At 40.7% G+C, this 26,814-nt stretch overlaps 1 protein-coding gene across 3 annotated transcripts in view; it reads left to right on the top strand.

Annotated features, from left to right (window-relative positions):
* Positions 1 to 26,814, top strand: part of hivep2a (HIVEP zinc finger 2a) — a 114,708-nt gene that overhangs the window by 11,751 nt on the left and 76,143 nt on the right. For 2 of the 3 annotated variants that reach the window (XM_061901136.1, XM_061901134.1), the window contains exons 1-2: positions 8,043 to 8,406; positions 16,146 to 16,198. The gene's annotated coding sequence lies outside the window, so the exon portion shown is untranslated. Of the gene's footprint in view, positions 1 to 8,042; positions 8,407 to 16,145; positions 16,199 to 26,814 lie in introns of those variants that run through there. The other variant, XM_061901135.1, reaches the window with a different exon arrangement.

Raw genomic sequence — 26,814 nt, 5'->3', positions numbered from 1 at the left:
TCGGTCAGGAGATAGGGAAAAAATAAACAGAATACAAGATGGAACACTAGCTATTTCAAATATGACTATGGAACAAAAGAAATAACTTTTAAGTATAGATATATGTAGATTTCTATCTCCGTCACAATGTAAAAGCTTCTTCCATGTCCCTTAAAGCAGCCGTCTACTGCTCACCTGTCATTTATCTGCTGTGTCCTAATTATTAGTCCAAAGGTCTCCAAAGTGCACGCTGGGGGTCATTTCCAGCCTACGGCTTGGTTTTCATTGTCCCTCAGCATACTGTACATTAAAAAAAAATCAAATATACAATGTGATATATTATTAGGTATTAAAGCAATTTGCATTCAAACCAATCAAACCATGGAGGCTTTGCGGAAATATTTATATAAAAATTTTGCCGTCCTTCATATTCCTCCAAACAAGCCGTTTGGAATTTGCCAGCACGTTGATGGTTATCAATCGGAAAATTCCCGTCGTATCAATTCCTAGATATGGTCGTAATTATACTAAATGCACTAGGCATAATAAACACAACATTATTAATATTGCTACTACGGATAATTTGATCAAAAATTCCCTAAAACAGCCCACTACCTATAATATAGGTTTTTTAAACATAAGATCATTGTCTCCCAAAACGTTGTTAGTTAATGATATCATCAGAGACAACAATCTTAACGCCATCGGTCTCAGCGAAACCTGGCTTAAACCAAACGACTTTTTTGCGCTAAATGAGGCATGTCCTCCTAACTTTACACATGCGCATATTGCCCGTCCTCTTAAAAGGGGTGGGGGGATCGCACTAATATACAACGAAAACTTTAACCTTAGTCCTAACATAAATAATACATATAACTCGTTTGAGGTGCTTACTATGAGGTCTGTCACACCGCTGCCTCTACACCAGGCTGTTATCTACCGCCCCCCAGGGCCCTATTTGGACTTTATCAATGAATTCTCAGAGTTCGTTGCTGATCTAGTGACACACGCCGATAATATAATTATAATGGGGGACTTTAATAGCCATATGAATACCCCATCAGACCCACCGTGCGTAGCGCTCCAGACTATAATTGATAGCTGTGGTCTCACACAAATAATAAATGAACCCACGCATCGCAACGGTAATACGATAGACCTAGTGCTTGTCAGGGGTATCACCGTTTCCAAAGTTACGATACTCCCGTATACTAAAGTATTGTCCGATCATTACCTTATAAAATTCGAGGTTCAGACGCATGTTCGTCAAACTAATAATAATAATAACTGCTATAGCAGCCGCAACATTAATACGGCCACAACGACAACTCTTGTTGACCTACTGCCCTCGGTAATGGCACCATTCCCAAAGTATGTGGGCTCTATTGATAACCTCACTAACAACTTTAACGACGCCCTGCGGGAAACCATTGATAACATAGCACCACTAAAGTTAAAAAAGGCTCCAAAAAAGCGTACCCCGTGGTTTACAGAAGAAACTAGAGCTAAGAAATTATTATGTAGAAAGCTGGAACCCAAATGGCGCACGACTAAACTTGAGGTGCACCATCAAGCATGGAGTGATGGTTTGATAACTTATAAACGCATGCTTACCTTACCTAAAGCTAAATATTACTCAAATCTCATCCACCGTAATAAAAACGATCCTAAGTTTTTGTTTAGTACGGTAGCATCGCTAACCCAACAAGAGATCCCTTCCAGTAGCTCCACCCACTCAGCTAATGACTTTATGCAATTCTTTAATAAGAAAATTGAAGTCATTAGAAAGGAGATTAAAGACAATGCGCCCCAGCTACAACTGGGTTCTATTAACACTGATACGATTGTATATACGGCGGATACTGCCCTCCAAAATAGTTTCTCTCGTTTTGAGGAAATAACATTAGAAGAATTGTTACAACATGTAAATGGAATAAAACAAACAACATGTTTACTTGACCCTCTTCCTGGGAAACTGATCAAGGAGCTCTTTGTATTATTAGGTCCATCAGTGCTAAATATTATAAACGTATCACTTTCCTCAGGCACTGTTCCCCTAGCATTCAAAAAAGCGGTTATTCATCCTCTTCTTAAAAGACCTAACCTCGATCCTGACCTCATGGTAAACTACCGACCGGTGTCTCACCTTCCCTTTATTTCAAAAATCCTCGAAAAAATTGTTGCGGAGCAGTTAAATGAACACTTAGCGTCTAACAATCTACCTTTCAATCCGGTTTCAGGGCAAATCACTCCACGGAGACAGCCCTCGCAAAAATGACTAATGATCTATTGCTAACGATGGATTCTGATGCGTCATCTATGTTGCTGCTCCTCGATCTTAGCGCTGCTTTCGATACCGTCGATCATAATATTTTATTAGAACGTATCAAAACACGAATTGGTATGTCAGACTTAGCCCTGTCTTGGTTTAACTCTTACCTTACTGATAGGATGCAGTGTGTCTCCCATAACAATGTGACCTCGGACTACGTTAAGGTAACGTGTGGAGTTCCCCAGGGTTCGGTCCTTGGCCCTGCACTCTTCAGCATCTACATGCTGCCGCTAGGTGACATCATACGCAAATACGGTGTTAGCTTTCACTGTTATGCTGATGACACCCAACTCTACATGCCCCTAAAGCTGACCAACACGCCGGATTGTAGTCAGCTGGAGGCGTGTCTTAATGAAATTAAACAATGGATGTCCGCTAACTTTTTGCAACTCAACGCCAAAAAAACGGAAATGCTGATTATCGGTCCTGCTAGATACCGACCTTTATTTAATAATACAACTCTAACATTTGACAACCAAACAATTAAACAAGGCGACACGGTAAAGAATCTGGGTATTATCTTCCACCCAACTCTCTCCTATGAGGCACACATTAAAAGCGTTACTAAAACGCCCTTCTTTCATCTCCGTAATATCGCTAAAATTCGCTCCATTTTGTCCACTAAAGAAGCTGAGATCATTATCCATGCGTTTGTTACGTCTCGCCTCGACTACTGTAACGTATTATTTCCGGGTCTCCCCATGTCTAGCATTAAAAGATTACAGTTGGTACAAAATGCGGCTGCTAGACTTTTGACAAGAACAAGAAAGTTTGATCACATTACTCCTGTACTGGCTCACCTGCACTGGCTTCCTGTGCACTTAAGATGTGACTTTAAGGTTTTACTACTTACGTATGAAATACAACACGGTGTAGCTCCATCCTATCTTGCCGATTGTATTGTACCATATGTCCCGGCAAGAAATCTGCGTTCAAAGGACTCCGGCTTATTAGTGATTCCCAAAGCCCAAAAAAAGTCTGCGGGCTATAGAGCTTTTTCATTTCGGGCTCCAGTACTCTGGAATGCCCTCCCGGTAAAAGTTTGAGATGCCACCACAGTAGAAGCATTTAAGTCTCACCTTAAAACTCATTTGTATACTCTAGCCTTTAAATAGACTCCCTTTTTAGACCAGTTGATCTGCCGTTTCTTTTCTTTTTCTCCTATATCCCACTCTCCCTTGTGGAGGGGGTCCGGTCCGATCCGGTGGCCATGTACTGCTTGCTTGTGTATCGGCTGGGGACGTCTCTGCGCTGCTGATCCGCCTCCGCTTGGGATGGTTTCCTGCTGGCTCCGCTGTGAACGGGACTCTCGCTGCTGTGTTGGATCCGCTTTGGACTGGACTCTCGCGACTGTGTTGGATCCATTATGGATTGAACTTTCACAGTATCATGTTAGACCCGCTCGACATCCATTGCTTTCCTCCTCTCCAAGGTTCTCATAGTCATCATTGTCACCGACGTCCCACTGGGTCATTATTGTCACCGACGTCCCACTGGGTGTGAGTTTTCCTTGCCCTTATGTGGGCCTACCGAGGATGTCGTAGTGGTTTGTGCAGCCCTTTGAGACACTAGTGATTTAGGGCTATATAAGTAAACATATATTGATTGATTAATTGATTATCTGCTGGGGACTGCAGATGAAAATGAGCCTTTGGCTAGAATCTTTATGTTCATTAATGTGCATTGTATCATGTCACAAAGTTATAACAAATATAAAAAATGGCAACTTCCTATGAAGAGTTTGATTGTACATCCATGAACAAGCTTTTTGGTGTGTCTAGTGGGACAGGCGAAAGTTAAGTCAGAGAAAATGCAGTTGTTAATAAATTACTTAATGTTTCTCTGCGGCCCTGTAGCAAATGTGTCACAGACCGGTACCGGTCCCTGGACCAGTGGTTGGAGACCACTGATGTAGATCACAATGAAGTTCTTTAAATGCAGAAAAAAAAAATCATAATATGACACCTTTAAGAGACAATTTGTAGATGTTCACGTCCTCTTTGTGTGCGTGTGTGTGTGCGTGCATGTTTTACTGGGTATGTAAAGCAAATATGTAAAAGGTCGCATCACAGACTGCTGCAGGCCGCAGTCGCCATGGTGCTCCGTTGCCACGGCGTCACCGCTGACGAGGTCACGCAACGATTAGCCTCTTATATGTGAAGGCAGACGTTAATCCACTTATAGCTGGCCAGCCCTGACACACACACACACACACACACACACACACACACACACACCTACCTATAGTTTAGAAGCTGTATACTGTACATCTCAAATGACATGGTTACCTCCACAAAGCTGCGTCCCATATTGGTCCTTTCGTGACAATTGAACATCCCCTCACTTTCACAGGCAGTCCCCAATGTCTGGACAGTGTTATATGCATACCTTATTTTATACAGTTATTAAAAATAATAATTTCAGAGGTGTCAAATATAAAGAGTTGATTCATGTGATTAATCACAAAAAATTATGTACGCGAAAATGATTATACTGTATATAGAGATCCAGATTCTTTGTGCAATTTATTTTAACCGCATGCTTTTACCTCTTAATGGATGGTTACTTGATAGGCGGCACATCAGCTTGCTATGTCAGAGATCAGGTCATTGCATACACCAGTGCAAAGGTGAGTGAGGAGACTCTTATACTCTCTCCATGGCAAACTTTACTCTAAAATACAGTACACTCTGACTGAAATTTAGATAAAACATTTTGCAAAGTTTGAGAAAATAAAAGACATGTATTTAAGTTCTGCGATGAGGTGGCGACTTGTACTGGGTGTACCCCGCCTTCTGCCCGAATGCAGCAGAGATAGGCTCCAGCAACCCCCCGCGACCCCGAACGGGACAAGCGGTAGAAAATGGATGGATGGATGTATTCAAGTTAACTAATTTTATGTTGCTGTATGACATTCTAACAATAATGTTGCTTTTTTAATCAAATATTGGGGTCTATTTTATTAGGTGAGTAATACATTGTGATTATTCATTCATGATCAATCCCAACTCAATATGATTTAAAAAAATGTCATAGCACACATTTATTTGATATAGAGTTGGCTATATAATATAAATAATGTATTATTTACCCACCAGTTTATGTAATCATTGCCGTTGATTTGTCCGACAGTTAGTTAGCAAAGTAACCCAACAAGTTATTGACGGATTTTCATTAAACTTTTAGGAAATGCCCAAAATGAAATAAGGAATAAGTGATTACATTTTGGACCTTATCCAGATAATTTTTATTTTGTTACTTTATGCTTATATTACTAGTTTCAACTTGCGTTTGTGTGTGTATGCTTGTGGCCCTGGCTTAATTTATACAAAGACAGTGATTAACTGACAAAAGGCTTAACTCAGTTTTTTTTTATTCTATGTACTGCAGATGGCTGAAAAAGGGACGGGCATGTTTTTATCAAGCTTTTAGGAAATTGGATAACAAACAAACGATTACATTTTGGAAATGATTGGGATCACTGTCGGGATTTGGGACTTTTTTACTTTTGGAAAATCTGACCTGGCGAAGGTCTGCACTGTCCGGGCTCTTCTGTAGTAATTTATTTAATTCAGATATTATTATACATATATTTTTACATACTGGGATGTCGTTGTGGCTTGTACAGCCCTTTGAGACACTTGGGATCTAGGGCTTTTTAAGTAAACATTGATTAATTGATTGATTGATTGATATTTGTATATTGTTTTATTTTTGTATTATGCTATTATGAATTGTTAAGTAGTTAAATGTAACTTTTACTTCCTCGTACGTGTATATGACATTTCCAGACTTTAGGATGGAAATCGGAATCCAGAAGAGTCAAGGTTGTCTGAAAGTTGGAAAGTATTGACATGAAGTGATTGAATTCTGATTGTTTCACCTACAAACGTATTCATGCTACCCCTACTTGGATTAGCCCCTGCATTCTGTAGAATTTTCCAAAAAGCCCAAATGGCTCATTTCTGACCCCCTGGAAAAAAACAACCCTCAAATACTTTCTGCTCCTAAAGGCCTGCATCGTTAGTTCTTTATTTGAGAACATCCAAGTACACACGTTCTAATGCGCTTTCTCTTGTCTCATGTCGGAAGTTTCCAGGTTTCTGTAATTCGGATAGAAATTCAGCAGGATCGGAATGTCTGACTGAAACATGACCCGGTCATGTCTCTAATTACAATACTTAAACAACTCTCAGTATGATAGAGGAAAAATACAATTCATATAAATGCCTATACTTTTCGGACAAGACCGATCAAAAGTCTGCATTATTTTTTTTGAAAAGACTGATTTGTTAGTGCGTCTGCCTCTCAATACAAAGGTCCTGAGTAGTCCTGGGTTCAATCCCGGGCTCTGGATGGAGTTTGCATGTCCTCCCCGTCACTGCGTGGGTTCCCTCCGGGTACTCCAGCTTCCTCCCACTTCCAAAGACATGCACCTGGGGATAGGTTGATTGGCAACACTAAATTGGCCCTAGTGTGTGAATGTGAGTGTGAATGTTGTGTGTCTATCTGTGTTGGCCCTGTGAGGAGGTGGCGACTTGTCCAGGGTGTACCCTGCCTTCCGCCCGATTGTAGCTGAGATAAGCACTAGCGTGCCCCGCGACCCCAAAGGGAATGAGCGGTAGAAAATGGATGGATGGATGGACTGATTTGTTGTATTCAAACTTAATCAAGCGTCATGGCAAGTGTAAGGATAATCGGGAAACTGTCAGACATACTGTCTAACCCAGTGGTTCTCAACCTTTTTTCAGTGATGTACCCACTGTGAACATGTTTTTAATTCAAGTACCCCCTAATCAGAGCAAAGCATTTTTGGTTGAAAAAAATAGATGAAGTAAAATACAGCACTATGTCATCAGTTTCTAATTTATTAAATTGTATAATAGTGCAAAATATTGCTCATTTGTAGTGGTCATTCTTGAACTATTTGGAAAAAAAGATATAATAACTAAAAACTTGTTGAAAAATAAACAAGTGATTCAATTATAAATAAAGATTTCTACACATAGAAGTAATCATCAATTTAAAGGGCCCTCTTTGGGGATTGTAATAGAGATCCTTTTGGATTCATAAACTTAATTCTAAGCATTTCTTCACAAAAAAATAAGTCTTTAACATCAATATTTATGGAACATGTCCACAAAAAATCTAGTTGTCAACACTGAATATTGCAGTGTTGCATTTCTTTTCACAGTTTATGAACTTACATTCATATTTTGTTGAAGTATTATTCAATAAATACTGTATATAAAGGATATTTGAATTGTTGCTATTTTTAGAATATTTAAAAAAAAATCTTACGTACCCCTTGGCATACCTTCAAGTACCCCCAGGGGTACGCGTACCCCCATTTGAGAAACTGGTCTAACCCAGAGAGACAGTCAGATTAACTGTCAGGCAGTAGTCAGACAGGCATTTAAACTTTCAGATAGACAGTAGTTTGACAGACAGTCATTAAGGCTGTCAGATGGACAGACAGACAGACAGACAGACAGGTAGAGTAGTTAGTTTTACGCGAGTTACACATACAGACAGTCCAGAGGTGACGGGGAATCCTGCTCTCTCCAAGTCAGCAAACAGAGCTTCGACCTCGGCCAGTGCTCCCGATCCTCTCCTCCCCTCCCTCTCCTCCCCTCCCTCTGTCCTGGTTGCGCGCTGGGGGATCCGACGACGTCACACACGCGCGCGCGCGCACACACACACACACACACACACACACACACACACACACACACACACGCACACAAACAAACTGTCTCTCTCTCTTTCATGCCTCTCTCCTTGCTGCTTCTATTCTGGGAAGCGTCGCTCGGAATGACCCCCGTGTGCGTGTGTGTCTTCGGATCTTACTCTGACACACACACACACACTTTCGCATTCGCATTCGCTGTGCGGCTGACTGCAGCGAAGGAGCTCCGGCACCAGATATCCGGTCGGAGAGGATTCCTTCCATTTTTACACGCAACTTTTTCCTCCGCCTCGCTCGCTCCTCTTTCGTCCTCTGGAATCGGATCGGCGAACCGAAAGGCGTCAAGCTCGCCTGGAACCGGATCTCCTAAAATCGCGGCGGCTTGTTGTCATTCGGCGGACGGCAGGTAATTGGGGGCTGTCATGGGAGGAGGGCTCCGGGCTAGGTGGCTGCCGGGCGACTGTGTCGAGTAATCGCGGGCGGGTGAGGGTACGGCGATGCCGGGGAATACCCGGGGCACGCGTCGCCTTGCATGCAGATTACCAGGGTTGCGTAACACCCGGAGGAATCTGCACGGCTGAGCTGGCTGATGCCAGGCGGGGAGACATGGACGCAGCGGCGGGCTGAGGCTGGGAGTCAAGCCGTGAATCCTCATGCTGGAAGCGGCTTGTTCAGACACCGCTTTCACCTGCTGTCATTCTGATCACTTTTGTGATTATTGCCCTCAATTTGTGCTGTCGGGAAGTCATTTGTCACTGAGTTAGTGCAACCTAACAATACTACGATTCCAACCTCATGCACTTCGTTAGTGTTCACCACCTTTTATATGTATATGTGTTGTGACTTAACGTGCACTGTTTGTTTCCTCTGTATGAAAGAGCAAGCGATGGTGGGTGGTGCGCTGGCTGGTTCCGGGAATGTTCCATGACGTGTTGCCGTCTGGAGGAGGGCCCCAGCCGGGGTGACTCCGACACACGACAGGCGTCCCTGGAATAATTTGTGTCCCCTGACTTGCCCTGATTTGAAAGGGGGCAGAGTTACGTTCAGTGTTTAGATACCAGCGACATTTCCATGTTGAGAAACTCCTTATGCTGCGTATAAGTACATTACACTACAAACTGTAGATTATCACGATCATGCCTTAATGGTCAAATATGTTGTTAGTAATGTAACCTGTGACATATCTGTAATGTCATGTGCATTTGTGGATAAAAATGTGCTCAAAAATAATGTTTTTGATAATCTTTACGTGTTCTTATTAGTATTCTTATCACTGCATGAAAATGGTACGCAAAGTGCACCATGTAATTCCTACAATCAAAGAGGCAATGTAAACCTTTCGTTATGTGGCCCTGCGATGAGGTGGCCACTTGTCCAGGGTGTACACCGCCTACCGCCCGAATGCAGTTTAGATAGGTTTCAGCACCCCTGCTGCAACCCGGACAGGGACAAGCACTAGAAAATGGATAAGATGGATGGACGTTGGAACAGCATCTGAGGTTTATAAAGGAGACACTCAAAACTGTAGGCTGAAATAATGTGTCCCCTACTAACGTCATCTTTGAATGATGAAATTAGTCCAAATTGTTGATAATTACAGACATATAGCATCTTAGCAACATTACACTTTTGTATGAAATAGAGAAAGTTATTAGGGCATTGTCATGCAGCAATATACACCATCCATCCATTTTCTACCGCTTATTCCCTTTTGGGATCGCAGGGGGCGCTGGCGCCTATCTCAGCTACAATCGGGCGGAAGGTGGGGTACACCCTGGACAAGTCGCCTCCTCATCACAGGCAGCAATATATACTAATAAGTAAAACACATAATATACAGATTAGCAAAAGCATTTTTGTGACATGTTACATTATAAACAAAATATTTGACGATCAAGGCATGATTTAAAAAATCCACATTCTGTATTATCTGAACACATAATGTAGCTACACCCCCTTTGAATTCTGCTCCATGGCAGGAAATACAAATTAGTTCAGGTAAACAAAATCTTGCATGACTTCGGCCTTTAAAGCTGCAAGATGGCTCAGTCAGCCTTACTTCCCTGTTTTATTTGCAGACTGTGCATCATAATCCTGTGATGCCCCCTCCCTTTCCGTTCCGCAGCAAGGGTCATAGTTTAAAGGTCATTGTCAAAGTCTATTGTGTGCAACAGGTGGCAGACACATTGCTGACGGACACTGCAGCCCAGAATCAATACCATAGCCACTAACATTCAAAAATATGCTACGGCTTTTCAAATAATAACAACAGTTAATAAAGATTGTATATTTTATCAAGAAGCTGAGACATTGGGCAGTCAGGCTTTTCATTCCATTTAAGAATGTGTTAACCATCCAGATAGTCTGAAATTGTGCTCTGATCTGTATGATTTCGCTCGAAACATCAGGAAAGTATTATTGGGAAATCGGCACTGTCAACATGAGCTATGTTTGTGGTTATCAGTAATGGAAATTGAGGTGGATAACTATATGGTAAGATTTTGAATGTATTCTATTGTGTATTTATTCTCTTAACCTACCTGCAGATGGAAAATAAATTTAGCTAAATCTGGTGTAAATTGTCTCTTCTTTTTGTAAAGATGAATGCATGTGTTTACACATTGCCCTTGTCAAATATACTCAAACATACTAATATTACAAGGACAACTAAGGATGAAGACTTGTATAGATATTGAGTGTAAATTCTGCAGGGCTGAAGTTCAACTGAAATGCTGAAGAGGAAAAGTGGAATATTTTTAGGATGTGGAAAGTTGTTATTTTGATTGTTTTCATGCTGGAATGGTTTGAGAAATGTGGAAAAATTATATTAATTTCCATGGGAATCTTGCGTCGGAAAAGCTCGGAGAACTGGAATTTTTTGGGATGCTTAATTTTGTAACATTGTGAGTCATAGAATGTTTGCATGTTGAAATGGTTTGAATGTGGTATGAAAAGTGAAAGTAGTTTAGGGCGGAATATAAATATTACATGGAATAATGTTGGAGCAGAACAACATATGCATGGTATGATACCTGTGATTTTTCTCAGTCATCCATTGCTTTGTATTATCAGGGCATTGACTAAATAGGTCTTTGAGCATAAAATGATGAAGCCTGCTCGGAGGAGAGGCAAAACGTATTTCAAGAAATCCAATGTCCATATGCAATTGATCCAATGCAATGAGAATGCCTACAAGATCTATGTTATGTGTGAAACATCATTATGTGTGAAGGATCTTTAGTATTGACACATTGCTAAGAGTCAATAGGCCAAACAGCCCGCCAATATTACGTCATCACACACTAAACTGTGTGAAAAAACAGAACAAGCACCAACAAGCAGCATGATAACTGCAGGATAAACAAACAGAACATATCTTTGTTGTAAAAGTGCAAATACATGTTGAAATAGTGCAAATAGACTTGGCATAGTCGTATGATTTCACTGTGCAAATATATGAGGGAAGGTTGATGGCCCAGCCCTGTTAAGAACTTTTTTCCTGTTGAAGAGACACATGATCAACCCATTGAGAATTCTCTCAAGGATTGATCTAAAAGTCCCTTATCTGCATTCTACGTGTCACCACACATTTTTTAAACGAGCATTGACGCAGTAAAGCCAAACAATGAAAATGGAATCAAGGTTTGGACGCAGAGCGAGTCAAGAACAGAAAAACCACTAATGAAGGCTTGCTCCTCAGTAAAAGTGTCTGATGGCCTCATAAGGAGTTGGCCATGACGTTGCTTCTGGCGCTTAATGTGTGAGAGTGTGCACATGCAAAGGTTGAGATACAAGTCATCTGCCACCATTTCTCACAGTGCTGTTTGAACCTGTGTCACACAGATGCTGTGATGTTTGGTTCACCTTTTTACTTAAAAATACTGGTGGAACTTTGTGTAGAAGTGTGTGCCTGTGTGGGTTTCCATTGGAACAAGACTGCAGCAGTACTTTAGTCCTGCTGGTTCATTCCCAACACTTTTGTTAAGACTCCCTGGATGTTGGAATGTCCTCACCTAACTAAGCTAAGAAATTTAGCGTTCAGAGCATTGGTTTGGTTCAGAAGCCAGAAGCTTGATAGAGTTTTTTTATTGGATCTGATTAGATTGTGTACCTAATGAGCCTAAATGATCCATTTGTTTTTTAGAGGTGGACTGAAGCATTGTGTAGGTCATGCACCTTGCAGCACAGTAACACAATGCTGTGCCACAAAAATAACCTCCTTGCAAGACTAAAGAATTTCCAAGCAGTGGTTCTGAGCGCCACAATGAGTGTAACTCATATCGCCGCCTGTCAATACGACTGCAAAGTTTGTCCTGCGTGTAAGTGAGCTCAGCCGGCGGGTTGAAGAGGAACCTGAGAGCTGCTGATTGCAGGGCTGAATTATTAAGACCCACACAAACACCTATGAAATGCTGCAGTGCATAAGGAGACCAGAAAGCGTGAAGGTGGCGATATGCTCAAGGAAGAAAGCATCACGATAGGAGGGAGGGGCAGCAATAAAGGCTTATAGTGTGTCTCAAATATAATACTTTTGTCAGTGCACTTCAATTAGTACACTGTATACACTTTTCTTCTCTCCTTTTTAATGCTGAACTACAACCACTTGATATAGCATTTGAATGGGCCCATAAAATCTCTCACCGATTTTTCCCACTTATTCATTGTTTCCATTGTCTTTTGGATTCGAAACAAGAACAAGATATAACAACTGGACAGCCCAGTTATCTTCAGCTCAGTGTTTAATGTTAAAACCATTTTATATTTAATTATTAAACAAATCAAATGTTATTATTTACCCACAAATATAGCATTGAGTACCGGAATTGACTCTCAGGTACCAGGAGTTGGTAACTTATGTGACAAGGTACCCATCCCTAAGGGCTTATGATTTCTGTTTGTATTATATAAATGTGATATATTTCAGGTCAACCAGGTTGATCTGCTTTTAGCATACAGTATATTAACTCGATCAAACGTGGTGGAAATATCCATGACAACAACTAAACAGTCAACATTTTCCCTCTCCACTTTTGATTACAAGATACATCAATACTACAACAGAATCACAGATATAAACAGAATGATCAGACTTGTTAGTCGTGACTTTGTATTATTTAAGGCCCTATGATTTCAGCGTTAAAAAGATTAACACATTTGGCTAATAAAAATATAATTCACTAATTAAACGCGAAAAGTCAGAGAAATTGACAATGCGACTGAATTGCTGTCATGGTGAGGATAAGGAACGATGGTCTGGGTAAAGCATGTTTACGGTGACCGTGCATTTCACAAACACTCACCTTCATGGAGCCTGCCAGGGGCCAGCACACAGCCTGCTTCCATACACAGACCTCCAAGCGGCCACCTAAAAAACACTTGTCAGCAAAAACTACCAAACTCACTACAAAATACAGAGCGAGCCAGTTGGCTGTTGTGAACGACCACTGATTCATTGTAGCGTCTCAATCATTGTTATTAGATCCTAATGATAACTTGACAGATTCTAATATTAATACTGTGGCCACCAGTGTTGAAATGATAACATATCATTGTGTGGGCTTTTTTATTTTAAAGCAAGTAGACTCGGAGCATTTGTTAGTAATAAATGCATAACATTATGTTATTGTGTTTTTGTCAACCAATACAAAAAACTGTGGCAACATTTCACAACATTTTTCGTCAAAAAACAAATCACATAGTAGGAAAAGTGGGGCAAAGGAGAGGCAAGATACCACTGTGTTTAAACTGTGCAGCGGGATAAAATAAAAAAAACCTGCAAGCTGAAAGTGGTCCCCGGGCCACACTTTCGACACCCACGTCCTTGATAGTTCTGAGAAAACAAATGTTGGTAATGTGGTTGTCTTTGTCCGTCAGAAATTGATTGAAATCCAACATGCCACAAATAGACTTTTCAGGTTCTAAAAATTAAACCAGAAAACGTTCATCTGTGCAAATGCTCTATTTATAACTGGTCCTATGACACCTTGATGTGTTTAAAAGCTGAGATGGGAGAGGCGGAGGAGACAGCGTTCCCCAAACTGTCCTGCTTTCTCACCAGCCATTATTCACAATTGGCTACAAGACCTGTGCTAAATTAATGTTGCCAAAATCACAAAATACCAGCCGGATCTCTGCTACAAATGTCTTCGTGACCTGTAACATGCACTCTCTGGACACAGTATTAGGCACACCTAAGCTGCTTTTTGTATTTTTACTTCCAACAAACTTTTCCCTCACCCTGTGATGTCAGCCTCTCTGTACACCCTTACCTTGACTTATTTGAAATTTTACAAGGACAATAAAGGTACCAGGAGATTAAAAGCGACGGTGTCTCAGCAGGAGAAAACTGACGAGAAAGCCCAACGGGTTTAGGACGCACAAAAGAAGGAGACAAAAGCACAAAAAGAAACATGAAACTGACATGATGTGTCATCTTTATTCGTTGGGGTTTGTCAGACTGCAGCTGCTCAGACGTGCTCAGAGATAAAGATAAAGTGTTTTTAGAAAATGGGAGATTAGGATCAGAATGTCATCATGCAGGAAGTAAAAATACTCCACATCTAAGTTATTGTCCCAACTAAAAAAGCCCTTCTTCTCTCATCAGTATTGCAGTACACTGAGAGAGATTTCTAATACACTTGTACTTTCGTTTTCATCAGTAGTCTCTTCCAAAAGTTCAGATGGAAATGGGCACATTTGTTTCCATGAGAATTTTTTTTTAATGGATTTTAATAGAGAATAATAAAATAGTAAAATACTGAATAAATGTATAAATGAAAATTTAACATCCCTATTATCTTTTTTGAGGAATATTGTTATCTTCTTTCTTAAATACAATGGTGTTTCTCACCTTCTTTATCATAGTGTTGTCGCTCACAACAATGGACCTAACTAACATTGAGGACACCAAGGTCATGTCAGGTGACAAAAGGAAGATGATATAACTGACTTAAATGTACACTGTGTAGAACATTGTGTGCGCTGTACATCACCATGCGGTAGATCATCCTCTCTCAATATACAATCTTTGGTCCGGCTCCAACTCCAGACAACACTGTACCGCCATTTAGTCCAGTTTTACTTTAAACATCATTTGATCCAAAATGTGCTTTCAACATAACGTTAATATTGAGTTATACGGATGTAACTAATGTTGGTTTCACCTGAATAGAATTGATGTGAAACACTGTTGGTATAATACCGTTGTCATGTCAGTCAGGCTCTGTTCACAGAGATCAAGCCTGCACCGCCCTAAACGCAGAACACGCGCTGTGCATAGGACTTGGTGATCCGTGGGAGGGCCCATTTTGCACGAAGAGACATATGTCAAATGTAAATTATTGAATGACAAGGCGCTTCAAATGAAATGTTACTCCAAACGTCCCTTGGCACGCATCATCAGCACCTGTGTTGCATAGCAGAAGGTCTTGAGTTCAAATCCTAGTTGTATAGTAAAAAATTGTAGTAAGGTTTTGAAATATAGGTTTTAGTAATGTTGTATAGTACGCTAAACTTCAGCATATTAATAAAACAAGTGGACTGGAAAAAAATCATGCTGCTTGTCAATGATGTTAGATTACATAACACATAATAGTTGTACGTCAATGAAAACTTTTGTTATTCAGTAGATGCATTGTGTTGCTCAAGGTAATATTAGTTATATTGTGTTGGTATATCCATGATTTAAGCCTTTCAAAGCTCCTCTTGGACCACCAATTATTGACCTCATTGTTTGTCGAATCCTAGTTACGGCCCTGATCACAACTTTTTTTTTTTCTGTCATTATTTTGCTGTAGTATTAAATTTAAAAACAGAGCTAAGACTGAGTCACTAACGCATGGATTCTTTGTTTGGATTTTTAATTCTGCCGAAAAAAATGCAGCCAATACACAGTTTGTTCAGTACAAGGATTGGTCACAAAATAACTGAGACAGTGTGGAAAAAAACTGGGTTAAAATTTGGCCACAACTTTCTTCTAAATAAGAATCATATTAAAAGTGTGGCGTACAAAAAACAAAGTACCCCCTCAATCAGCAAGAAACTGACCTGGGGACTGTTGTGGTCCTTGACAATAAACAATATAGTGACTGGATGAAATATGTGTGCTTTGAGTCTAACCTCATGATTGTCTCTGTCTCCTCCAAGTGGTAACAACCAGTTTGTGGGTTTCCTGGGCTGGACCAGAGGACCACCATCAGGTAGGAATCAACACACGTTTGTGTATGTGTGAGACAATGTCAGCAGCGTGAACATCAAGCTGTGATTGCCTTGTGATTGTTCCAAAGACAATTGGTCTGAACTAGAGGTTGTCCTGTGTGCTTAGAATGGAATGATTGACAGCTTTATCATGTGACACATGACTGACACATTCACAGAATGGAAGCTGATATGCTGTGTCTAAAATCGAATACTTACATCAGTACACCTCAATAGGTAAATACTGTGTATATTGTGTACTCAGTTTCTGAGTTTATGAATGTTAATAGCAGTACTTTTCTAAATGCATATTGTATTGTGTATTTTCTAACTTATTTTTCTCAAATTTCATTGGTAAATTTTGACTATCCCACAAGAATGTATCACCAAAAATTAATTATATTGCCCCTCAAATACAGCATTTTTCTTGATTTCTAAATCATGCATGTATTCCATTATTTTTGCCATCATTTCAAGTTAGCCCCTCCTCTATCACTATATAACCAAGATGGTGACTATTAAGGGATGTAACTGTCTATCACTGCACACTCATCATTTTGATTGTTTAGAGTAGATTTTGGTACTGGCAGTGTACTGCATTTTATACTTCTCAATGTGAAAACATTTATGCACTCAAAAGACTTAGTGTAAGTACACAACGGTAACATATTTATGCAATGTGAACACAAAGTGTTAGTACATATCTGTTGCACACTTACACACTCAAAGGCTAAGTGTAAGTATACCAGTGTAACACACTTATGCACTCCAAGGACAAGTGTGCCAATTGAGACACAGCAAGAGTGAACAAGAAATGAGCATAAGAAAGTGTTGGTCCACCATGCAGCCATTGAGGTGACAAAACAAAGGGAACTGATGAAAACATGGAGGAGTGAATGTGGATGCGAGCTCCATGGTAACTACAGAGTCTGTACATGCATGAAAAAAAAGTGATCATAGTGATCATAAAGCAGTCACATTTATCCCTGCTGTCTGATTGGCTGAGGAGTACAGGAAGTGACTATAATACACACACAAAAATCTGATCAAATAAAAAAAGTAAGTTGAAAAAAGCAAAAGGTGAAGACGAAGTGTACATATTGTTGCCATGGTGAGGCCATCTTGCTACGACCGATGCAAGCTGTGCTCTTGACAGAATCACACAGAGAGGAAGGTTTCTTTTCCACTCACATACAGGCATTTTGTGTGTGTGTGTGTGTGTGTGTGTGTGTGTGTGTGTGTGTGTGTGTGTGTGTGTGTGTGTGTGTGTGTGTGTGTGTGTGTGTGTGTGTGTGTGTGTGTGTGTGTGTGCGTGCGTGCGTGCATTCGTGCGCATGCATGCGTGCGTGCATTCGTGCGCATGCATGCGTGCGTGCATACGTGTGTGTGTGTTTGAGAGATCTCCAATGAGATAACACATTCAAATAGTAACATGGCACACGACTGTTTCCCAGACGACTACAATTTGTCCATTTCCAGTTTCCGCCATCCAGTCTCTTGCCCACTGAAAGCTTTGTTTGCACATTCAAATCACATGAAAAATTATGCATGCAAGTTAGTGTGTGTGTGTCTGTGTGTGCATACATGTGTGTTTTGTACATCACAGAACCTATCACTTCCGTGTCGTTCAACATGCAAATGACAGCTTCAGTGCTTCTGCAGCTTGCACACTTCCTGCCCGGCACTGCAATTGCATGGTTGTGTTTGCGTATGTGTTTGCATGCAAGCATGAGAGAGCGCAGGTGTGAAATGTTCTATACAAGTGGTTGAGTCTATGACTTCATATTTACATTGTCCATACATGTTTAATGCATGTTAGTGCTAGGTGTGTAAACGCGCGCATATATGTGTGTACTCTTTATACCGTGTCTGTGTAGACAGCCTCCTGTAAGGGAAGTGTGAACATCCTGGAACAGCTAGTTGAGATATATTTTACACATGAGCAGACAATTTGCATGTGTGCTTTCAGCAAACGTGAGCATTAGCCACCTTGCTTAGTGAAAATGTCCCAACAAGAAAGCCTCTGTGCTTGAAAACAGTGGTTTTCAATTTTTGGGCTTCACGGTGGGAGAGGGGTTAGTGCTTCTGCCTCACAATACGAAGGTCCTGCAGTCCTGGGTTCAATCCCAGGCTCGGGATCTTTCTGTGTGGAGTTTGCATGTTCTCCCCGTGAATGCGTGGGTTTCCTCCGTGTACTCTGGCTTCCTCCCACTTCCAAAGACATGCACCTGGGGATAGGTTGATTGGCAACACTAAATTGGCCCTAGTGTGTGAATGTGAGTGTGAATGTTGTCTGTCTATCTGTGTTGGCCCTGCGATGAGGTGGCGACTTGTCCAGGGCGTACCCCGCCTTCCGCCCGATTGTAGCTGAGATAGGCGCCAGCGCCCCCCACGACCCAAAAAGGAATAAGCGTTAAAAAATGGATGGATGGATGGATGGGTTTTCAATTTTTTTTCACCAATTACCACCTCAAAAAAACTCGGCTTGTCAAGTACCACCATAATGACCAACATTGTAATACAGCAGCGTAGTAGGCCTAATTAGTCATTAAAACAAGGCAGATGTTTTATATAACAAGTATACTTCATATTTTGGCCACTGTAACTTTACACACAATTCGAACAGTAACATTGTGATTGAATATAATAAAACAAAACACTGTACTTTAATCAAGTGTTCTTTGGCGCACCACTTGATGGAGCCCGCGTACCACTAGTGGCAGAGTCGTTTATTAAGACAGTATGGCAATCTGTTTCAGACCCGCTCCTAAATGATTGGTCAGAAGCCACTCACGTTACAGTGCCATGTTTAGTTCCAACTATGAGCTGACCACAGCTGGAGCTATGCGTACACTGCATTTCCTCATTCGAAATGTCTTCGTCAAATACCGTTTATATGTGAGTTGGGAAATTGTGTTAGATGTAAATATAAACGGAATACAATGATTTGCAAATCCTTTTCAACCCATATTCAGTTGAATGCACTACAAAGACAAGATATTTGATGTTCAAACTCTATCCATCCATCCATCCATTTTCTACCGCTTATTCCCTTTCGGGGTCGCGGGGGGCGCTGGCGCCTATCTCAGCTACAATCGGGCGGAAGGCGGGGTACACCCTGGACAAGTCGCCACCTCATCGCAGGGCCAACACAGATAGACAGACAACATTCACACTCACATTCACACACTAGGGCCAATTTAGTGTTGCCAATCAACCTATCCCCAGGTGCATGTCTTTGGAGGTGGGAGGAAGCCGGAGTACCCGGAGGGAACCCACGCATTCACGGGGAGAACATGCAAACTCCACACAGAAAGATCTCATAAACTTAATTTTTTTCGCAAATAATAATGAACTTAGAATTTCATGGCTGCAACATGTGCCAAAGTAGATGGGAAAGGGCATGTTCACCACTGTGTTACATGACCTTTTCTTTTAACAACACTCAATAAACGTTTGGGAATTGAAGAAACTAATTGTTGAAGCTTTGAAAGTGGAATTCTTTCTCATTTTTGTTTTATGTAGAGCTTCAGTCACTCAACAGTCCGGAGTCTCCGCTGTCATATTTTACGCTTCATGATGCGCCACACATTTTCGATGGGAGACAGGTCTGGACTGAAGGCGGGCCAGGAAAGTACCCGCACTCTTTTACTACGAAACCACGCTGTTGTACCACGTGCCTTGGCATTGTCTTGCTGAAATAAGCAGGGGCGTCCATGATAACGTTACTTGGATAACAACATATGTTGCTCCAAAACATGTATGGACCATTCAGATCTAATTGAAGAGTTTTTTTTGCCGTGTAAACATCCATACACCGTTGAAATACTGTTTTTTGTTATCAATATATTTTATTGATTTTCATGACTACAAACAAACAAGCAAGTCAGCAGTCAATTAATTAGGAATTATATACGGCAAAAATCAAAAGTATAAAAATCTAAAAGTACAAAAATATATAAATAATAAATATTCATCCATCCATTTCCCACCACTTGTCCCTTTTGGGGTTGGTGCTGGAGCCTATCCCAGCTGCATTTGGGCAGAAGGCGGGGTACACCTAGGTGAGAAACGTTATTGAATTCAAGAAAGAACTTGCAGCAAAGTACGATGGTGGTATCTACGTGGATAACCCCCCACCCCACCCCACCCCACACCCCTCTCCCAAATCGCCCAAACATACACCTGCTCATCATCGCCTTTGTGGCCAACTAGAGTGTTCAATAAAAGTAAAAGTGATGTTAATTGCTCATGTATGCATTGCATTCATCATGTACAGCATTGGTCCCCAACCTTTTTGTAGCTGCGGACCAGTCAACGCTTGATAATTTGCCGCGCGGCCCGGTGTTGGGCGGAATCTTGTCATGAAAAAGGGAGGTTTTTGTCATGAAAAAGGGAGGTTTTTTTTGGGTTGGTGCACTGATTGTAAGTGTATCTTGTGTTTTTTACGTTGATTTATTAAAAAATAAAAAATAAAATTCTGCGGCCCGGTACCAATCGAGCCACTGGGGATCACTGATGTACAGTATATGTATTTCACTTAGTTTTCTGCCCACTTTGCTATTCTTGTCAGCAGGTTATCGTGTAAGAAGTCACATGACTAGCGGTGAAAGGCAGGTCTTGTTTGACAGAGATCGTCCTTTGAGCCTCTTTGAGTGTTTGTCTTCACGGTAATGTTTGACGTTTTGAGAGGTGTCGCGAGGCCTCCAGGCAGTTCTGGGCTCGAGTCGGAGCGTGGCTTGTAGCCACTAGCTAAAGCTAACACAGACTCCGAAGAGTGTCTTGTACTCCATTTTTTGTTCTCCATCATCTTCACTATTCATATTCATGACAAGTGAGAGGCAGTGCATTTTGACCGAAAGTGAAAGTGAAAGTGAAAATGAGTAAAGATATCGTTAGGTGGTGTTCAAACCTGACATAACTTGTTTTTGCTCTCCTTTGCTGTCCTTTTTCTTTTGTCCTTCTTCTGATTGCTCACCCCGGTGCACCGTCTCTCCTCCCATTCCTGTTTTCCTCTTCCTCCAGCCTCCCATGCTTCTTTTTACTTTTTTACATCTTTGTCCTCTTCCTCCTGCTTCTGCCTCTTTCTTACGTTTTTGACTATTCGTCCTCTTTCTCCAGCCTACTTCTCCCCTTGTCCTCTTTCTCCTTCCCCTGACCTTTCTACCTTTTTTGTCCCACTTCTCCCACCTCTTTCTTACATTCCTACCTTTCTGTGCTATTTCTTCTGCCTCCTTCTTACCTTCATTCGTTTTTGTCCTATTTCTCCTATACTCCTTGTCTTCCCACCTTTTTATCCTTTTTTCTCCTGCCTCTTTGCCTTCTTACCTTTTTGTTCTCTTTTTTTCTGTCTTTCTTACCTTTTGTCATCTTTCTCCTGCCTCATTTTCCCTTTCTTACCTTGTTTGTATACTCTTTCTCTTTCCTCCTTCTCACCCTGCTTTACCTTCCAGTCATTTCTATGCCATCTCCCCAACCTCAGCGCCTGCCCGTCCTTCATCTTCATCACGCTCTCCATCTTTCCCGTCGTCGAAGAACAGGTGGCTGGCCTCTGTGGTCCCGATGGCTGGCTTCCTGCCCGAGATAGGAGGAAGAGGAGGGTACGGGAATAAGGCCCGTGTTGAGCTGAGGAGGAAGAGGAGGGCTGGGCTGAAGGCTGTTATTTGGAGACAGAGAGCAGTCAATTTAAGGCCCTTTAGAGAGCAAAGCTGTTGTTTTGATGACATGATTTCCTGTCCTCACACATTAAGTCAAGATGGTGGAAGCAAGAGAGTCACTAGCAGGTGCATAAACGTTGTGAAAAACTACACGCCATCTTTACATGTCCTTGTTGTCATCCTCTGATGGAGAATTTATTTCTCGGCTAATCATAATCTCATGCCACTGACATTATTGGGGGGGCGGAATGGGTCTGTTCATTTAGCATCTAGGACTAGCCTTCCTGAGTTAGCCACCGGCGCTAACTCCACATGGCAATAAGACAAGATAAGCTCCTCTATAGCGCTAGGCAGGGTATTATGAGAAGAAGCCAGCAATACTGGCTAGCTCCTTTGTCTCTGTCAAACGCAGGGGTGTCTCAACTGTTTCCATATAGGGCTGGGCGATATAGCCTTTTTTTAATATCTCCATATTTTTAGGCCATATCGCGATACACGATATATATCTTGATATTTTGCCTTAGCCTTGAATTAATACTTGATACATATAATAAAAGCCGTATGATGATTCTATGTGTCTACATTAAAACATTCTTGTTCATACTGCATTAATATATGTTACGTTTAAACTTTCATGCAGAGAAGGAAATCACAACTAAGTCAATGAACCAAAACTGTATTTATTAAAGTTATTAGCAGGTGACTGTTCAAATGACGCTACATATTAGCAGTAATACTACTTCTGGTTGCAACGCTTGTGCCCCAAACATGACAAATTAAAGTTGACTATTCAACATCTTCCCGCTTGAAGCCGAACCACCGCCAGACGATGGACCCCCTGCTGTCTTTTTGGGCAATTAATTTTTCCTTCATTCGCACTTTCTTTCCCTCGTATTACCACTCGCACAGCTTCGCTAGCATCACAGCTAAAGTTACACAGTCTGCTACCTCTCTGCTCCGTGAGGGCGTGTACATATGTGACATACGGCGTGACAATATGTGACGTTTGTAAGTTTGTGCGCGTGCTGTCTGTGAGAAGGAGACACAAGAAAGAGTGGGAAGAGCCTGTAGTGTAATGCCCACAGCTAAAAGCAACTGCGTGAAAACGTATATTCAAATATCATGATATAGTCATTTTTTATATTGCTCAAAAACAAACCCAGCGATATATCGCGTATGTCGATAAATCGCTCAGCCTTATTTTCATACATAGAAAATTGAGTTTTACCTAATTGAAGATGAAATAGTTCTATTTATGTCAGCGTTGGGTTACAGGTGATGTCCGACTTCAATGATTACCTCTCAAAATACCATCATTTATGTCACCACCTGACCATTGCTGGAGAACTACTATACAGAAACACATTTACGCACTACTGGGCATTGTAAGAAATGGGATATTTTCTGGCGCATTTAAAAATCAATAAACCCGCATCAGCAATTAAAACATGCCTTATTTGGTACTGTCAAAATAAAAATGGAAAAACACATATTAAACATGAAAAAATAAAGAAATACAATATCTGAACTCACATTTCTTGGACAGCTGAGCTAGCTTACAGGGTTGGCCGACCTGAATCAGAAGAACTAGTTTCTCTTTAAATATTCTTCTTGAAAATGGCCTTGCAAATATATGTGATGTAATGTCTAATCATAAAAGATGCAGACGGGGGGCGTGTTGGCTGAGTTATTAAAGTTTACTCCACAGCGTGCTCATCAATAACATCCAGCTGCCGGCATGTCGACATTCTACAACCTAAACGGGGCTACTGTGCATGCTCTTCACTACAGTGGCATGCTGGGTAATGGAGTTCTATTGTTACCTCGCTCATAACATCACTATATACTGTAGATCTGCTTTAGGCCATCTAGAAGGCCTTACTGACAACAACTTGTGATCTGATTGGCTATCGCACATATACCCGCATTTTTTATTTTGAAGGCCTGGGCAGATTTCTTACAGCATAAGCTTGCTGTATTCTGATTGGATAAAAACTATTAAACCTAAAAACAACAGCGCTGGAAGGAGCATAATATGACATGAAGAGAATATGAATAGTTTTCAATATTTAGAGAAAGTTAATAAAACAATTTGTTTTATTTTTAATTATGATCATGATTTCTGGTTGTTAGACCAGCAGAGAAGGCCTTGTTGGCCCTGACAGAAAACCACTGGTTAATACATACAACACATGCAGCCTAAAACTTTTCCAGCAGCCTGCATCCTTTTGTCCTCTTCACCTTTTTGATTGTTCCCTCTAAAAACTATCTTGCTATTTTCTTTCCTTGTCTGGTTCCCTCCTCTTCTTCCTTGTGTCCTCTTTTATCCTAAAACCAAAAAAGCAGAAAAATCCTCCTTTCTTCTCTGGGCTGACAGCACGAGGTCTCTCTCTGTCTTTCCTCTCTCAAGTCTTTGACAGCATGTGTGGACACATTCAAGTTATTTATTCACTCTTTCATCACATCCGTGTGTGGGTGTGTGCTTGTGTGTGTGTGTGTGTGTGTGTGTATGTGGGTTTGTTAAAATCATGTTGTGTAAATATACCTGAGTCTTACATCTAACTCCCAGCGGATATCATACAAAGTAAGCAGACATCTTAAAATATATATGCAAATATATTCAAATGAGATAAAAAAAAAAAAAGAAAATATGTTGGGAGACGTTTCTCCCTTAGTTTGGACGTTAGGGATGAAAGTGAAGCTCTGTGAGGTTTCTTTTGTTTAACGTTCAATGCTGTCATTGTTGTCATGCAAACTGTAGTAAACAATTTATTAAATGGATAACGTGTTGATCAATTGATTTAACTCCATTAATATGCTTGAGGTCACAAGTGCAAAAGGACATTTTCAAATTTTTAAGCCAGAAAATACGAGAACACATCCAACAGCTATATTTTCAATAGTGGTTTAGGAAGATTGGCAAATGTATGTTTGATTAAATTAAATTATTTATTTTGTATTTCAAAATATAATAATTATTAAACAATATTTTTTCCATTTGTTTTAGTCCCTCAGACGCATCAAATTAAATTCAAATATATATGACGATTAAAAGTTAAACTTTGTAACTTACGGTCCAAATAGGATGAATGCCGTTGCAGGCTGTCAATAACAGCTGTCTTGTTTTAATGCTTTTCTGGTGTGTTTTTACTCCGTAGTACATTAAGATTTGTCATTTGAATATAAAGTGCAATACAAGCACATCTATTATTATTATTATTATTATTATTAATGCGTAGATCCACAGAAGAGATCAATGAGAAGGTTAAGATTTAAAAGGAATGCTATGGTAGAATTATTAATAAACTGCAGCAAAACTCCAGACAGTTACCATTATCGTTTTAAATAAAAATGACCATAAAACAGTGATTGATAATCTCACTTCGACAAACTCACTGACAGGTGATACTGCTCATTTACTGAAAGTTGAAGCTAGCATGCTAATCGCTAGCTATCTTAAATGCTAAGAGAGACATTTATTTACCAATTAACAAATGTCACACTGCACGTTCTCCCCGTGACTGCGTGGGTTCCCTCCGGGTACTCCGGCTTCCTCCCAGCCTCAAAAACATGCACCTGGGGATAGGTTGATTGACAACACTAAATTGGCCCTAGTGTGTGAATGTGAGTGTGAATGTTGTCTGTCTATCTGTGTTGGACCTGCGATGAGGTCGATTGTAGCTGACATAGGCTCCAGCACCCCCCGTGACCCCAAAAAGGGACAAGCGGTAGAAAATGGATGGATGGACACTACAATCTAAGCTTACATAAACAACTCGAGCACTTAAACTAGTCAATTGTCATAATCGGAACGCATTGTGATGCGCTGAGATGTCACCCCCAGATGCAGTGGGACCAGACAGGCAGGATTGCAGGTAAGAAGCTGATATAATATACTAAAGATAAAAGAACACTGGTGCAAACAGAAAAAAAAGTGCGTGCCTACGTACGGAAGCTAACGCTAGTATTAGCAGAGAGTCCAAACTGTCCAAAAGCGCGTGCCGAGCGTCCGAAAGCTAAGACGAGACTTAGCAAGCAAAACAAGGACTTAGAGAAAACCACGTGACTGTTGCGTGTAGCAAACCATGAGCCAAGAACGAACTGAGGAAGAATGCAGGCTTTGATACTAAAACAATAATCAAAAACAGGTGTGCGACAGAAAGTCATTGCAGGTGAAGCAAATGAAGTCGCCATGGTGATGAATACAAACAAGGAAGTGCTCAAACAAAGGGATCGGAAGAGTCCAGAAATAATCAAAACACAAAAAGGGACTCAAACATAGACTAAAGATGTGATCCGGGAACCTGATCACAACAGTCAAAAATGAACCTATGTGGTGCTCTCTTAGTACAGAATAATCCAATAATGACATGGTATCTACAACAGGTTGTAAACCCGCTTGACATCACATAAACCGGACATCCATAATTTGTTTAAAAACATTTTTTTTAAAAAGGCCCCCAAAGCCTTTACAAATTAAAATCGGAAAGTTACTTATAAACACGTAAATAAAAATAATATTGCTCTTAAAAAGACAACAATATTTAACATGTCTTCTGCCAAGAAAGTATAATCATACAAACCCCGTTTCCATATGAGATGGGAAATTGTGTTAGATGTAAATATAAACGGAATACAATGATTTGCAAATTCTTTTCAACCCATATTCAGTTGAATGCACTACAAAGACAAGATATTTGATGTTCAAACTCATAAACTTTTTTCTTTTTTTGCAAATAATATTTAACTTAGAATTTCATGGCTGCAACATGTGCCAAAGTAGTTGGGAAAGGGCATGTTCACCACTGTGTTACATCACCTTTTCTTTTAACAACACTCAATAAACGTTTGGGAACTGAGGAAACTAATTGTTGAAGCTTTGAAAGTGGAATTCTTTCCCATTCTTGTTTTATGTAGAGGTTCAGTCGTTCAATAGTCCGGGGTCTCCGCTGTCGTATTTT

Source organism: Nerophis ophidion, linkage group LG05 (genome assembly GCF_033978795.1).
Source record: "Nerophis ophidion isolate RoL-2023_Sa linkage group LG05, RoL_Noph_v1.0, whole genome shotgun sequence".
NCBI lineage: Eukaryota > Metazoa > Chordata > Actinopteri > Syngnathiformes > Syngnathidae > Nerophis > Nerophis ophidion.
This window is presented reverse-complemented; position numbering and strand designations above follow the sequence as displayed.